This window comes from Ambystoma mexicanum, chromosome 6q (assembly GCF_040938575.1).
Source record: "Ambystoma mexicanum isolate Mex_15411 chromosome 6q, UKY_AmexF1_1, whole genome shotgun sequence".
Lineage (NCBI taxonomy): Eukaryota > Metazoa > Chordata > Amphibia > Caudata > Ambystomatidae > Ambystoma > Ambystoma mexicanum.
The window spans coordinates 551,894,175-551,911,544 of record NC_090937.1 but is presented as its reverse complement, the minus strand read 5'-3'; positions in this window follow the sequence as shown (position 1 = coordinate 551,911,544).

Genomic DNA, 17,370 nt, shown 5'->3' with positions numbered 1-17,370 from the left:
CACTTGGCATGTGTTGATTGACAAGCTAGGCTGAATGAATGGGGGACGTCTGCATAAAAGCAGGGCCTTTGGGACTGGATCTTCAGGAAGTCGCCACTGGACCTAAAGAATCCGACGAGGGTAACGCTGAATCGACCTGCACGACGACACCTCCGGTGGAGCCCTGCGGAATCGTCTCACAATCTCCCGACGACAGAAGAGATCTCCCTGCCGGAGAGGCTCTTTCCCTGGCTGGTGGGAACAACCAGTCTTCTTCTTCTTTGTGCTTTTTGGTCGCCCAGGACGCAGTGGTCGAATTGCCCGTGCAGAGCACCCGGCAACCGGATAGCCACTACTCCTGCACCGTGATCGAAAGGTGGTGCCTTGTGACGGAGCACTCCGCGGCTGGTTTCTTCCCTGGTGGTGCACCGGACATCTTCTCTTCGACGACGAGAGCATCTCTTCTCTTGGCCAAGACCCGTCGTGCATCCACCACCAGGAACAACTGCCCCCGTCGGAGCTGTCTTCCACAACAAGGTACCGTACCCGCCTGCCTTCCCTTATCGATCGGTTCGTGTGAGGTATCTGATTCCTCCCCGTTCCGTTGGGTTGCCTCCAAGCTTTATTCACTCTTTGTTCTGAACTGGTTCAACCTGACGCTAACCAATTTGCTAAACAAGACTTGAATGCATCATCCGTAGAGACTTTCCAGGACATCGTGCCTTGCCTCTCACCGAGTGGGCCTGGCCGCCGAACTGTATGATCTAGTGTGATTAATGCTTTCTTGCCTTGCATTTTTACCTGCTTCAGTACGAACCGTGTTGACTTCATTACCTGCCTTTCTCTTCTCTCCCTTCCTCACTAAATATTCGAGTGTCGTCTGGGTTGAGGTATACACCTCTGTCTGAAAATAAGTGGTGCCGTAGAACCTAGAGTTGTCGATAGTGTGTTTCGGGGATTGAGCTTATTCCATTTTGCAGAGTAATTGTATTTTGAGTTATTTGCCGTGATTCGCTTTAGTATTTTTCGTAGACGTTCTGTTATCAATAAATAAATTACTATCTTTATACTAAAGCCTGGTTGCGTGTTTACTCGTTTTGCTGCGAAGAATTACCCTATATTGTATGCTCCCTATACTGACCAACTTTTCTTGAGAGAAGTCTGACTGCTCAGCCACAGCTACCAATTGAATCTGTGTGGTACAGACTGCTACCAAGTGGGTTCATCGCAACACCTGTAGTCCTAAATCTTTTGCAGTGGTCCCAGAGGGAACTGCACAGGTTTCCGCCTAACACTAGGTCCACAAATCACTCAGATAAGAGCAACATTGAGAAAGGCTGCCTGCTGAACACTTCTCCTCACCCAAGTGCCACATTTGGGTAATTCTCCCGCATTCCCTCCTTACTCCTGCATGGCTTCCCACCCTGGACCTCCTTGTTACTCTGCTATGTCACTTATATGCCCTGGATCCCCCCTTCCTGACACCACGTCCTGCTGCTACCAGTACCTGTGGAGCAATCCTGTATGTCGACCTAAGCACAATACATTTTGACCCATCATCCTTCGCCCGGGTGGCTACTAGACCGCTAATGTGATTTCCCAGGTAGAGACTGGCCTCCAAGTTCCTGGATAGACTCAATGACAAGAATAAAGAAATAAAAGACAAAGAGAGGGAAACCAATGCAGAATTTGGCTGGCAACACAAGGGAATGGGAGAGCAGGGGCAATGAAAACAAAGGAGATAAGTAAACGGAGAAAGAAACATGCAAGAAAGGAGGAGACAGGTGAGAGCAAAAGAGAAAAAACAAATAAAAGAAAGGACACAGTGGAATAATGAAAGCATAGAAAAGAAAAAGGAAGACAAGTACTCAAGAAATAAAAGAGAAACAAACACGTAATGTGGGAGCAAGAGAAAGGGGGTGGAAGGCAATTCATAATTATAATTGGTTATTTATAACACATTTTAATACCTAGAGGTTTCTAAGCGTGGACCTGGGGAGCGCACCTGTGTTGATCAGCGTCACCTTGCTTCCAAGGTGATCACGTTGCCCCTGAGCTATCCTCCCGAGACATGCAAATAGTTAATAAAAAGAAAAGGAAACCAACTGGAAACCAACTGACACACTGAAGGAATGGAAATATTGGAAATGAAGACATTATTATTCAAAGAAATGATACCATACGCCCAAATAGAAAGTGTGAGATGGAGACCGGAGAGAAGGAGTCATAGTAAAAGAAAGAGGGACAAAAATCCACAGCAAGGGGGACTAGAACGTATGAGAATGATGTTTCACTCAAACAAGAGACCTGGTGGTGGTATGATTTGCGTTGAAATATTAGATGGAGACAGAAGATAAACATGGAACGTTAAAGACAACTAGAGAGATGTGGAAGAGTGGTAAGAAACATATGAATCAAGAGCGGCTAAAAATAGGAACTCGATGGAAGTGAAACTATGAGAAAGAAGAACTGTCATTGAGAGGAACAGTGGAAGAAACTGGGTAGAGAGAATGGCCGGATGGGTGGAGGTGGGATAGAAACTGGGTGAGATGAAGGAGCAGAGGCAAAATGAGATGGGTGTGAGAAAACCCGTGGTCAAGGTGAGCTAGAGACACTGAGAAAGGAAGGTAGGAGAAGGAAATGATGTGCTAAGCGCATCAATTATCACCCAACAACTTGGTTCCTGACTCCCCTTACTTTATGTGACGTTTGTTCTGTGCTGTTCTATGTCTTGCACCCTTAAGCCTTCGGATACCGGGAGCGCAGTACAAATCATTACACATAAACATAAACACTGCCAGTTACAAAACCATAGAAATGACACCAGTTTCAAGTATTGTGCCAGGAGTGTAATGTATTGTGCACCACGGTGGCATAAGCCTATGTGGTCTGCTGCATGAGAGATGAGGATCCCTCCGCCTCACAGCGATTCTTACTTTCCATCAGAGAGTGAATACAACATCAAAGCAAGAACCTGGGGGAAAGATGTTTTTGTTTTCTAAACTAGAATTGCATTGTGACTGTGTTACACATTCTCAGTCCCAAAATCCAACGAATGATGGAGTTCTGGATGCTCAGGTTTTTTTATTTTACATATTATATGAATGTATGCCATCTGTGAGGGTGACATGTTCTGCACTTCTGTGGAGTCAGTGGCTACTGCTAGCGTCTGGACCCAGTCCACGTGTTGGAGCCCCATACGGTCAAGTTTGAGTCCTTGCCTTGATCTGCAGATGCTCAAGTCGACCCACAGACCCACATTACTGCGTCGTTGGATCTACAATCAGTTTCCTTAATCTGGCAAAAAATAAATGCTGTTTTTGGTCCGTTTTCGGGCCATATTTCACAGAGTGTTGCAATATGCCCAATTAGTATTTTTATTTCTTTACATGAGAATTCAACGCCAAATGAGCAAAACCTAAACATAATTGCACAGGCACTAAGAGGTCTGTCATTAAAGAATTGGTGTAGTAAATATCTTGGCATTGGCTGTACACAACAATGGCTCAATCTGCATTGAAAGAGGGCTGCCACTGTTCAGTGAGGTTTATTTGTCTGGCAAAAGTAATGCGTGAGAAGAAAACAAGTGATTGTGTGGTGGCCAATATACAACCAACTGCATCCGTAAAAAGCTTGCATCATGTCTCAGCCGAGAATACAAATGTCAATGGCAAGTAGTGTATTTTGATTTTTCACGTACATAGTGGAGCTCTTTTTTTCTGCCACAAAGTCTGCTTAACATGACACACTTTCCACAGATGTGTTTTAGAAAAAATGCGTTGTTAGACATAATCTGACATCTGGGTCATAGAGTGTTTAAAATATTCAATGACATCCAAATAGTGGATGAATGTATACTACTGCTGTGAGCTGTCCAAAGACACCAGCATCTAAAATGTTAATTGTATAAATGTCATATAAAAAGTTGCATCTGACTTCAAATGTGTGGCAACTCCTGATGTCATGAAACAAAAGATGCGTGTCCCCTTCATCGCTGAAAGAGGGGAAGCAGCTAACAATTGTCAAACAGTAGTCATGACAAGCAGAACTGGATTCAAATTAATACATGAGTATTCAACAGACTTCAATGAAACAGAACCCAGAAAGGCACAAACAGATCAAAACAACCCAAACATTTCTAAAAAGATTATTTTCATTTTATTATTATTCATAAAAGAGTAAAATTGCATATTGAATCTCCTTTGGCCTATAATGCATATTGGGTCTTCAAAATAAAGATAAAAAGCATTGCAGTTAAAATGCTAATATCACCCTTGTGTGGACCACCCACAGGGTCCACGCCGCATGCGCACAAGTGAAGGGCCAGAACCCACACTCGGGTGAAGGGAATCACACTGGAAGGGGCCGGTATTCACAAGTGTGTCTGCGGCAAAATTCATACAAATATTAGTGAAATACGTTCAATCAGTGATAATATTGTTCTAAATGAGAAAATTGCACAATTGATTAAAATGGGTTGCCATTCATCAACCACACTGTTTTAGGGACTGCAAGATAATTTGGAGTCAACCTAACAACAATTTTTTGACATTGAATTAGTAGTTTCGAAGGAGTGGAGCATCTTGCTGTACTTCAGTTGATGCCCGTCTTCTTCAGCACGGCGCAATCCCTTGTTGTTGAACGCCACGTGATGTGGATGAATTCAAGTATACATAATTCTAAAACCAACAATGAGAGAACAAAACCAAAATGGGTATTGGCACCCCATTATTTCGACCAGGCCAACTGGGACCAACATCAAATGTTGGATTCCAATGATGTGAAAGAGACCTTGGCCGTGAGGCCAGTGGTGTAGCCTGCACACCCAAATTACCACTATACAGTGGTATATCTTTCTTCCTTCCACCTTAATGTAGTAATATCTTGCTTACTTCAAGACAGTTAGTTCATAGATAAGATTTATTGAGTCTTTCAATTCAGTCGGTTACTAATAAATTCGTATTAACAGACGTATCACATCATGGGCCTATGCATTTCAGACATAGTTGTCCTTCCTCAGGACCAGTGATAATGTGTATTTCGCCAAACTTGGCTCACAAAAAGTAATCAATGTATGTATCCATACAAACATCCACATATCAGCAAGGATAAAAGTGTATTTGTAATATCTCATCATGATAGTACAATAGACTACCATATGTGTAATCAAATAATGTACCAGGTAGAGTAATATCATACATCATATAATACAACAATACACAATCCACATAGGTAAGTAAATAGAAATATGCCATCAGAGTACGGAAACAGCATTTATCTTTATTCACAAATCATTACATTTTACAAAGATCCCCACCAGGTCAGCAGATAATATGTCCATATATAGGCACAAACATAAAAACAATTAAGATATGTTTTGATGTTATTATACATTACCATCATGGATTACGTGCACCGTTTGAAGAATGAAACCAAAGTAAAAGAGAAAAAAGGAAAAAGCAGAGTCCACATCACGATCTTTGAAGTATAAAGTAAATCCTTATTCACTATTTATTCTTTCATTCCAACCCTTGTGTAACACTAACCTGATAAAAAGAATCACCACGATTGGTTCTGTGAAGAGGAAAATACACGAGTACGTGAGAATACATGTTTCTGTGTGAGCAAATGAAATGGATAATACGGTCAGACGATTCTTACCTATACAGAATGTGGATGAGACTTCTGCATGTTGATAATGATGTTCCCAAGCATGTGTTTCCCAATGTGACCATCTAGAAAAATGAACCGCTTGTAAGGGGCTATGTATACTTATTACGATGGCTAGTGTCAATGCTGATTGTATCTGCTCTTACCTGATCCACAGCATCAGGCTCCACTACTTGGAACACCATAGAGTGTATGCACGGCCGTTTCTCTCCTTTTGTGTATACCGTTATTGGGGTAACCAGTTGCGAACAACGGCTGCCATTTTGGGTTGGTTTATATGGATTGTTAAGTAATATATCTATCGTAATTGAAGCACTCTACTATCATTTCACTGTCAAACAAATGACTCATGGTGGTTCAAGGATGTACAGTGTATGTGGAAAAAGAAATATAACCACTAAAGTCAGTCACCACTAAAATCAGTATATTTCAGCTGACTGGTCCATGTGCATCCCAAAAGATGAATGTTCCTAATGAATACCCAGCTACAAAGGAAAGGTCAGCTAGTCACTGCAAACAAAATGTGTAGGCAACTGGTCTTTGTTCGATACGGGTGCATATTACTTCAAATGAGTATGTGTAGTTATTACAAATTTGAATTAGTGTAATGCCTTCCCACTGGTAACATGTCTCATACATTTAAATTCCATTCATATATTATCACTTTTTAGAACAAAACATGTGGAGAAAAAAATTAAATAATAATTATATACATCAACCAAATTCATAAAAAGCACCTCATATCAAACTCTTTGTTCATTCTTTCCGGCGCTAGCGCGTGCAGTCTTTCAATCCAGAACACTTCTTTTCGCGCTCTTAGTCTCTTCATGTCTGTGTTCTGTCCTCTCGTTGGTATAACTTCCAATACTGCAAACCTTAGTTGTGCGACTGTATGGCCATTCTCTTGAAAAGGACTAGCCACTGCCGATGTCTGGCTGTTCAGTCGAATACATGATTTATGTTCATTCTTACGGAATCGCACTTTGCGTGCAGTTTCTCCTACATAGTACTTTGCACATGGGCATTTAATGGTGTCGATAACATTTTCTGATAAACAAGTAGCATGTTGTTTGAGTTTTATTTTTTCACCAGTCCTGGGGTGTGATATTGTGGATCCTTTTATGACGTTGTTGAAATTTCCACAACTCATACATGGATACATGCCTGGATTCTTATCCAGTGGTTTTTGTTTGCTTTTGACTTGTATCACAGTAATATAACACTAGAGTGCTTCAACTGCGATAGATAGATTACTTAACAATCCATATAAACCAATCCAAAATGGCAGACGTTGTTCGTAACTGGTTACCCCGACAACGCTATACACAAAAGGAGTACACAAAAGGAGAGAAACGGCCGTGCACGCACTCTATAGTGTTCCAAGTAGTGGAGCCTGATGCTGTGGATCAGGTAAGAGCAGATACGGTCAGCATTGACACTAGCCATCGTAATAAGTATACATAGCCCCTTACATGCGGTTCATTTTTCTAGACAGTCACATTGGGAAACACACGCTTGGGAACATCATTATCAACAGGCGGAAGTCTCATCCGCATTCTGTATATGTAAGAATCCTCGACCGTATTATCCATTTCAGTTGCGCACACACAGAAACATGTATTCTCATGTACTCGTATATTTTCCTCTTCACAGAACCAATCGTGGTGATTATTTTTATCAGGTTAGTGTTACACAAGAGTTGGAATGAAAGAATAATTTGTGAATACGGATTTACTTTATACTTCAAAGATCGTGCTGTGGACTCTGTTTTTTTCCTTTTTTCTCTTTTACTTTGGTTTCATTCTTCAAACGCTGCACGTAATCCATGGTAGTAATGTATAATAACATTAATATAGATATCTTAATTATTTTTACGTTTGTGCATATATATGGACACATTATCTGCCGACCTGGTGGGGGTCTGTGTAAAATGTAATGATTTGTGATTTGATTATCAATAAATTCTGTTTCCGTACTCTGACGGCACATTTCTATTTACTTACCTATGTGGATCGTGTATTGTTGCGATATTTGATGTATGATATCACTCTACATGCTACATGATTTGATTACACATATGGTATTATATTGTACTATCATGATGGGTTATTACGATTACACTTTTCTCCTTGCTGATATGTGGATGTTTGTATGGATACATACATTGATTACTTTTTGTGACCAGAGTTTGGCGAAATACACATTATCACTGGCTCTGAGGAAGGGCAACTATGTCCAAAATGCACAGGCCCATGATGTGATATGTCTGCTAATACGAATTTATTAGTAACTTACTGAATTGAAAGAATCAATAAATCTTATCTTTCAACTAACTGTCTTGAAGTAAGCAAGATATTACTACATTAACGTGGAAAGAAGAAAGATATACCACTCTATAGTGGTAATTTGGGTGTGCAGCCCACACCGCTGGCCTCACGGCCAAGGTCTCTTTTTCAGTTATATACAGTGCTACATCACAGAGGCACATTAACAGTGGGTTTGTACCCTAAGTTTAATTAACAGTGATACAGAATAACAATAGAGTTTAATTTAAACACCAAGGTTGTGCAAGCTCACCACGTTCCCTGATTCTAATGATGTGTCAACCATGCAACGGACAGACCCCTTTTAGTGAGTCTGTTTGAAATGGCTAAAGTAGATAGCCTTCAATGGGCTTAAGCAGAAACAGTTCCAAAGGGTGGGCCATTGAGGCAAGCAAGTCTTTCTATTCACCAAATTCCCCATTCAATAACGTCATGCTGCAAAGAATTCAAACGCTCGCATCCGAATGTCCTCAGATTGGGGTTGCAGCGGGGTGTTCGCCAGCCATGCCAGGTCTATCTTTATTGTGAAGACCCAATATGCATTAAGGGCCAATGTAGATTTAATATGCAATTTTACTCTTTTGTGAATAATAATAAAATGAAAATAATCTTTTTAGAAATGTTTGGGTTGTTTTGATCTGTTTGTGCCTTTCTGGGTTCTGTTTTATTGAAGTCTGTTGAATACTCATGTATTAATTTGAATCCAGTTCCGCTTGACAAGACCACTGTTTGACAGAAGCTTCTGATGTCACCTCTTAACAGCAACAGGGTTTTAGTCAATTCATATATCCTCATTTACATTCCATTGACATTTCCAGTTCCCTGTCACAACTGGCAACAATGTCCTAAGTGCTACACATTGGGTGTTATTAAGAACTAACTATGAATACATATTCTGTCGAAGGAGAACATTGTTGTGTGATAAGAAATAAATGTATAGTTAATTCAATTGTTTTGTGTTTAAACTTACCAAACATCCCTCACAGTCATTCGTTCAGAATACGAAAGTAGAATATGCAATGACATATGTTCCTCCTTAACTGATAAAAGAAGGTTTCAGCCCCACTCAGCAACCCCTTCTGAGGCTTTAGTGAGACATATACACCTCAACCACATTTTGAGAGGCTGGTATCTAAAGGTTGTCCCGAAACATAAACAGCTCAATCAAGCCTGCATTTCAAGGAGTCATTAAGAATGGGGAAGTAATTGCAGACAGAAGCAGTGAGCTCCGACCAAGTAAATATTATTTTGTGCATGGTACAAACTCTCTTTATGCTTTGATTTGCCCCGGATTGAATCTCGGAGCTGAGACCTCTGGGAATTGCTGCAAAACAAGTTGAATGCTTCTGGAGGAGGTTGCATTCTTTGGACTCTATCAGGGGGCTTGGAAGACACAAATCCCCTGCTATAGGTTCCCTATACCTAGATTGGCAACAACTCACGTTGCTTATTCTTGATTGAGTTGTAGTCATCTGAAATGCCCCTTCCACAGGAGTGAAACACTGAATACAGGCGACATGGAGATGCACCCATCAATGTGCGTTCCTGAGGCAGGGACAGGACACTGCCGGAAGAATGTTGAAGATTGCGCCAATCAAAGGCACAAAGCCTATTTTTGTACGCCTCCCCACTGGCGAGGGTGGGGCTTAAATATTGGGGGATTGTCACAATGAACAGCTGGAGTTTTAATCTTTTAATAACTTTAAGTGCCACTGGCACCTGAAGTGTGCTAATCCCTGTGGTATTTGTTTCAGTCTAAAATGTAATACAGACACACCTCTACAGAATTGAACACTAAGAACTGTCTGTGGATCATTTGAATTCTCATAACAACGTGGCTATTCCAAAATCACTGAAATCAATGTTTGCAACATGCATCTTTACACAGGGCTATGTATAAGCGTCTTCTCATCATCTTCAATACTATCCATGGACTCACCCTACCCTACCTATCTGCACGTCTCACTCCCTACTCTCTTCCTCGCTTGTTAATATCATTCACAGCTCACCTCCTTGCCATCACTGAAGCCTACTATGCTCCCTATCATTTCCGTTCTCTCTATTTCTCTCCTCGCTCCCCTACTCTGGACTACTCTGCTTTTCCCTCTTCGTAATACTCCAACTCTGCAACTATTTAAATCCAACCTCAAAGCTCATCTTTTTTCTAAAGAACCTGTTTACTAGCACTCTTCACTACTGCATCATCCTGCTTTCTTCTATTCCTACCCTTCATGGACAACACAACAGCACTTTTCCATCCCCCCTCCATCCGTAATGCAGCAGTTACTCCACTATCCTGTTCATCTGTCATTCTATCCTGTTTTGTCCCTGGTTTGTGTTATCACCTTCCCCTGCAACATCTCTTTTTCAAGTCCTATTCTCTAACCCCATTGTAATGGACATAATGCCCTCTGATCTGTTATCAATTGTACATTCTGTGTGTTTTTTGTGCCAACAATGCATTGCTTTCCCTGTGACTTTTATCAATAATAAAAATTAAAAAATGAAGCATTGTCATTTTGCAAGGGTGTAGTAGTCCTGGCTTTTTTATTTTTATTAATAACTACCAAAAGTGTCCATTCTCCGAACGGGTTCTGTAGACAGACTTGAGAAAATTCTCATCAATTGTTGAAAATCAATGAGCCTGTAGGTCACTGTTACAATTCACTTATCGCTTGATGTGCTTTGCACCCCAAATAAACTGCCCTGAAAATGGGTGCGTGTGGCGGGCTGAAATGCCCCAGACCAAATGTTGGGGGGAGGCAGGAGTTGGTGTGCTGCTGTATGCTGGGAACCTCTGTGCTCTCTCCCCAACTGTCATCTCACCCTGGCGTGGAGCAGTTTGTTACATTGCATTGCAGTGCAAATATCTTGGAAACCGTGCATCTTAGGGCCTTCAAACATGTTTTTTGAGATCCCAATGGGAGCTGTGTTCCTTGTGTCGGGATCGGTCCTTCGAAGACCTCATTGATGTTTTGCTGATTTCAGGCAACCGTCTTATGTACTCAGTCATGTCCGGAGGATTCTAACAGGTAACTATGCAAAATGTGGTGCAGATTGGTGAAACAGTGTGAAATTGAATAAGGAACAATGCTTTGCCAAGCCACAAACCCACAAACACATTTTGACTTGTGCGGTAATCCATGGAAAGGGGTTGGGTGTCCAAATGTCATGTAGCCAATATTGTCCGGTGGGTCCTATGCACAATTTGGTGCAGGTTGGTGAAACAGTCTGGAATTGTATAAGGAACAATGTTTTGCCACAAACCCAGCCCCCCACAAATTTTCACTTTTATAAATGTAGAGAAAATGATGTGGGTAATCTCAGACAGGGTGGGCTGCTAACAGGCCATCTTTCAGCAAACTCTATGCCAAATGCATACTTTTCATCTGTGCCTTACTACATAGGTTTCCTGACCTACAGCGCCTGGTTCCCTGTGGCACAGAGCAGTTTCAGAGGTCACAGCTTCCCACCTCTTGACAGCTGTAGTGTCACACTATTCGCTGCAGTACAGGCACTGCATTTAAGATATGGAGCATTGTTCACAAACTACATAATTGTAAGAAATCTCTATCTTGCTGACCATAAGCCATACATAAGTCAGGGTATAGTGGATAATATTTCTATAAATTATTAAAGACACATCAAATAGGAATTATATGGATGTTAGCCCTCTGAACAGGCTAGGTTTATTCTCTCTAGACTGACTGTATGTCTGAATCCAGCAGGAAAGAGCCAGTAGGAGTTGCCTCTCCTTGGATCCTTTTCGAGTTAAGGTAACATATCTCTCCATTAAGATAGCCTCTCGTCAGAAGATGTCCTGGTAAGCAGGAACAAAGGGTACAACCTACAAAAAAGGACTAGCTTCACACCAGGATGCTACATGCAAAAGTGACTTTGATTCTATGGGTCTGTGGATCTGAGAAAGGGCGGGGTTTGTGTATGCAAAGGGAGCTCCCCACAGTTGGGCAAATCTTCTACCATCTTGTTTCTCTCTGCACATCTTCTTTCCTTCCTGTCCTTTCAATTCCTTTAGCACAAATCCCCTCATCACATGCCACAATATCAGGGATTAGACCCCCTTAAAGCAGGCTTGCTTTTGTCCAATTAACTGTGGAATTCTGCCTATAAAAGAAGGGTTCTCCCACTACTTCTCTGATTCACTTTTGGGCCATCTGGGTTTCAATAAAGAATTCATTCTGACCTCTTTTTGTACCATTGACTTTCCAATGCCCTCAGCCCTTGAAATAAAGGATGTGTCCTCCAGGGCAGAGGCAAACACTGTTCCCTACCCACTCCCAGGACACATTGGGTGTGACACTTGCTAAGGACCAGGTCATGCTATTCTGCTTTAAAACCTCCCTGGGTTGGGAGAGCAGAACCTGAATGGACTACCCCTTTTCTAGAGCCCCTCAAAAGGGTTTCACTGCGCCCTGAGAGCTAAGATCTCTGTGTTCGCTGTTGAATGGCTTTGAGAATGATTGAGCCACCTTTGATGCCATCAATCCAAGGGAAACTGCTAATGCTGCCTTTGGCACTTGCTCGACTTCAAACCACCTTGCTTGCATCATCAAACTGACTCAATGCTAGAAAGATCCAGCAGAGTTTGGTCACCTGCCTGGCAACCAGCAGCACACTATGGACTTGACTGGGAATTGCTGCATCACATCAGACACAGCATTGAACCACCAAGACTTTACATCAGTACTCAACTCAACCCATTAGATCATCGCATCACTCATAGACCCATGCCAGTGGTACTCATCATAGCAGAACACGCTCAATCATTGAACTTCTGATTGTGATTCCTTCGACCTGCACTACCCAACACCACTTCGAAACCACACAGAGAACTCACATGATTCAACACTATGCTGACTAGCCACCTGAACCAACTCAATTTAATTCCTTTGACATTGATGCGACACACAAACATACATTCTTAAAGCCCAGCAGCACAATGTCAACAGCCGAACATTGGATTATGGTACCTAAAATAAACCTTGTCCCCCGATCCTATCTTCGGGGACCCTAGCGTGCCCGGCTATGGGGCTCATTACATGATGCCTGGTCTGGAAAGATTGCTGGTAATAAAGGCACCAGCATGTTTTCCGGGTCAGGGAAAAACAAGTTGCCGGTGGGGCCCACAGATCTACCTCCAAACCTGACTTGTCAATAGATCAGGAACCCACAGGGAATAAAATGCTGCAATTACCGGCACTGGCGGTAATTGCAGCAATCCCCTCCATGGGGTCCTGTGGGACTGCATGTAATGGCGAGTTACTGACATTCCCACTGTCTGTAATATCCCTGTAACACCAGGATATCTGGTGGTGGGAACGCTGTTTCTGTTTTAGTGGATACCACCAAATGAGCCCCTATATTCTTTTAAATTCTTTGTGGTTGTTCATGGCCTTATCAATACGTTTTCATTACCCAGAGTTTTGCATTGTGTTATATTCTGTATTTCTTTTTTCTTTCCCTTGCAGGGTTGGATTTTTATTGGGCTTTTATAGTTATTTGTAAAGTGGTGTATTTCATTACATTATATATATTTTGCAGACCCTTGATTGGACATTCCTTTCATTTTTGACTATTGCACTTAACTGTTTAGGTTGCTTCTTGATAACATTCACACTCCTTCTCTGAGTATAGCCTCCCCTCAGCACACTTTACCACAAATTGTGAATGAAGTATATCTCTTGGTGCTGCCTGTTATACCTTTATGATGGGAAAGTAATTTTGTCACAATCAGCAATCATTATGTAATGTTCCGGATCGTGTGCAATGGATAGGAGAGGACAGGATGATAGAGGCAGTCATGCTGTCTTTATGAAGTACTTGGGGTTGACTGAAAGTGTGCACTTAAATGTATAACTTTCACACACGTTGATAACATGCTTTAGTTGGTAAGAGTGGCCACCTCCGAGCTGGCTGCAGGTGGAAGCAGCCTGTCGAGGCTGGCATCAAGAAAGTGCACAGTACAGAAATTGTTCTGGTTACTCTATGGGAGGGGACACAAACGGTGCAGAGTGCATGGGCCCCCTTGGAGAATTCTGGATTCCTATTCACATTTGGTGTAAGTGCCTAAGGGGAGTGGGAGAAAGTCCTGTGGTGTTTCAGAGAATAGTATGGGAGTTTATCTTTGACCGGCTCTGCTCTCCAAGTCGGGTGTGTCTATTTCTTCTTCAACCAGCACCCCCTGCTTAACTCTTGGCTTTACTCCCTTTATCCCTGCACACAGCATTGTAGGGTAAGTATGGGAGAGCAGTACTGGTCACTCATTTGAAAGAGTTCTACTTGTTTGGCATGAGAAACATTGGTTTTGAAGAGTTGACCTATCCCCCTTGTGAAGTAAACCATGTGATGGTGCAGGTGCTAGCAGGAGGGGTGAAAGCTAAGGTGCACTTAGGCCATCCTGCTTTTGCTTCTTCCCCCTTTCTGAGCAGCTATCCAATTCTATTGTGGTTGGTTTAGAGAAGGAGCCAGGTACCCCAACCTCAACCACCTCGTCCATATTGCCTACATGTTGGGAACCAGAGTGTTAGACAAGTGCCATACCAGGGAAAATACTAATACTGAGGAGAATCCAGGATGCTAGGTTCCCTTTGAGAAAGCCATACCTGCATATGAGACAGTATGATGGCCATTTGAATGAAATCCCAGAATAAGCAGAGCAAATGAATGGAAGAGAAGAATGGTGATGTCACTGTCACTCACAAAGAAAACTGACGTACATAGAAGAGAAAAAGAGACAAGAGAATGAAGATATTCTATAAGGCATCAAGAAAGTATCAAACATAAGTGACATTTTGGGACAAGATGAAGAAACATATGCTACAGAACTAATGAAGATATCAAGGTATTTTACACGTGTACAGATGCAAAGAAACACAAGCAGACAAGTCATTCTTAAGGCCAACTTTATAGTGAATAGGTTGCGGTATCTGCCAGCATATACATATATTGAAGTTAGCAAAGAATGAATGTTTGCACTACCTATTATAGTAGAGCTGGAATAAAAAAGGAAACAAATTGAATTACAAAGTGAATCTCAGAGAGGCAAGGCTGGATGAGCCCCAAGAAGCCAAGGTCTTATCAGTATGGGGTGAACAGACATTGGATACAAATAGTGTAAAGGAATGAAACTCCTACTCAGATGACATGGACAAAAACAAGGACGACATCAGAGGTCTATTAGAAAATAGTATTTTAAATGCACCAGAAACTCGATTTTGTGGTCTTCAGTCATGTGGAAGGATGAAGTTGGATGAAAATGACATCCACACCTACACATGAGGGTAGAGCGTGGCTTCACTCCCCTGAATTCTCCAGAGCAAAGAACACTCCCAAGGACAAGTTCAAAGCCTTAATTGACAGCAGACCACTGAGGTGATGATAGATGAATATTCTAATTGTTGCGAAGCTATGATTAAGACTAGCTCACCTGCACCTGTAATACCAGCCTGTGTACTGCTAACATAGGTGGAAAAGTACTGACAGAGGTTAGAGTGCCAACCAATTGTAGGGGGCCACGTGATTAAGGGTCCTATAGTTTGTGTAATCAATGGGACTTCATGTATTTAGTGACGTTCATAGTAACCTGTTTAAGGGGAGTGCTTAATTGCCCCACCTGATGTTAAGAAACCTATCACTTTTCTTCACTCTCTAATTAGACCAGTATGGATCATATACTTAGATGTTCCTGTAGACCCAATCACAATAGCTACTAGGTTTTGTAGTTGTCCATGTAGGATGGTGATAGTAAATACATAGGTTTACGTCATCAATGATGATTTTCTGCTATAAAAGAAAGCTTTTTTAAATACATTCAGAGAAGAGACCATGCACTTTGACGTCCGCTGATGTCCGTTGCACTCCTTGTTTTAGATAATTGATATTAAAACAGTAATTGTTTTGTCAACTACCTGAGTCATTTTAATTTTGATGTTTGAGTAACTTCTGCATCCCCGTCCATCTCAAGGGTATTGCTACCTTGTCTTAAAGGGCTGGGGTCAACCAATTCATGTGGTAGAAGAGGATGGTTAAAAATAATCCCTCGAGATAGTAGGCTCTGGGGTCCCAGAAATATCGCACAACCTCTGCCATTTGGCTGAAAGGTCATGAAGCTCCCTGTAGATAGTGGAAACATTTTTAATTACCAGGTTTGCAAGCTCGGGTGAGACGGGTCATCTTTTTTCAGACAGAATCCCCTGCCGGCATCTACAGGAAGCTGAATGAACAGAAAGTTGGAGTGACTGATAAAGAGGCGGACAATCCCAATAGTTGGAAGTCAAAAAAGCAAATGGTGAGTAAAAACTGAGTGAGGTGGCAAAATTGTGAATGGGCAGTGAGTGGAGAAAGTGATAATGGAAAAACGAGTAACGGAGGGAGGATTGGCGTAAAAGTAACTTGAGAACAGTGACCGTTGAATAATAAGTAATTGACTTGAGGAGAGGCCAAGCAATTGAGTTAATGAGTAATTGACTTGAGGAGAGGCCAAGCAATTAAGAGGTATTGTGAGGGAAGGTGCCACGATAAAGAGTATGCCCAGTTTCCTGCGTCGTAAAGACGTAACAGAAGAGAGAGCGCTGTTGCGCACACTGCTTGATGGAGCTCTGTGTGTAAGCTTTGTGCATAGCTCAGGCCAAAGATGTAAAAGCTCATAGAATATACCCAGGTTTTTTGGTGAAAATATCAAGAAAGACGCCTGAAGTACTTCACTACGTGCAGGCAAAAAATCAGCGGAATTGGAGTAAGGAGCCTGGAGATACTCCATGTGTTATGCAGTGCCTCAAGGGACATGCTAGCCGGGCCCTGGAAGTCACGAGAATACGTGCGGACAAAGAGCACAGATACTGGACACACTCCCAGCCCCCGCACTCATTGCTTGGTGAGATGCAGGGACACTGAGCCGCTGCAAGAAGCCAGAAGCGAAACAACATCCTCCTCCCCCATGCAACTCCGCTGGCGCTCCGGTTGAGAACCATTGTGTGCTAGCAGGCCCAGGGGCCTGCTTCCCCAGCACGTGGAGGATCCGTATCACAGAGCACCAGCCCTCGGTCAACTGGTAAGCAACATGCGCAGTGACAGGCTAGCCTGGCTTGGACCCTCCCGCCCATCATTGAGACGTGTGCGCATAAGGGATATTGAGGATCAGCTGTGAAACTGGGAGGGGTGACCCAGACGTGTGGGGTGCTGCAGCCTCGGTCAGGCAGTCCACCCGCCTTCATGCATAATACATGCACTGGTGCAGCGATTGTGTGATGGCCGCGAGGCCCCCCGGATTCTGTGACTGAACTTTTGCACTTTGGTCAATAACTTGTTCGGGAGGCTGGAGGAAAGTGAACACTTGGGCACCAGACGGGACCTTCAGTATACCCAAACTAGCATTGGC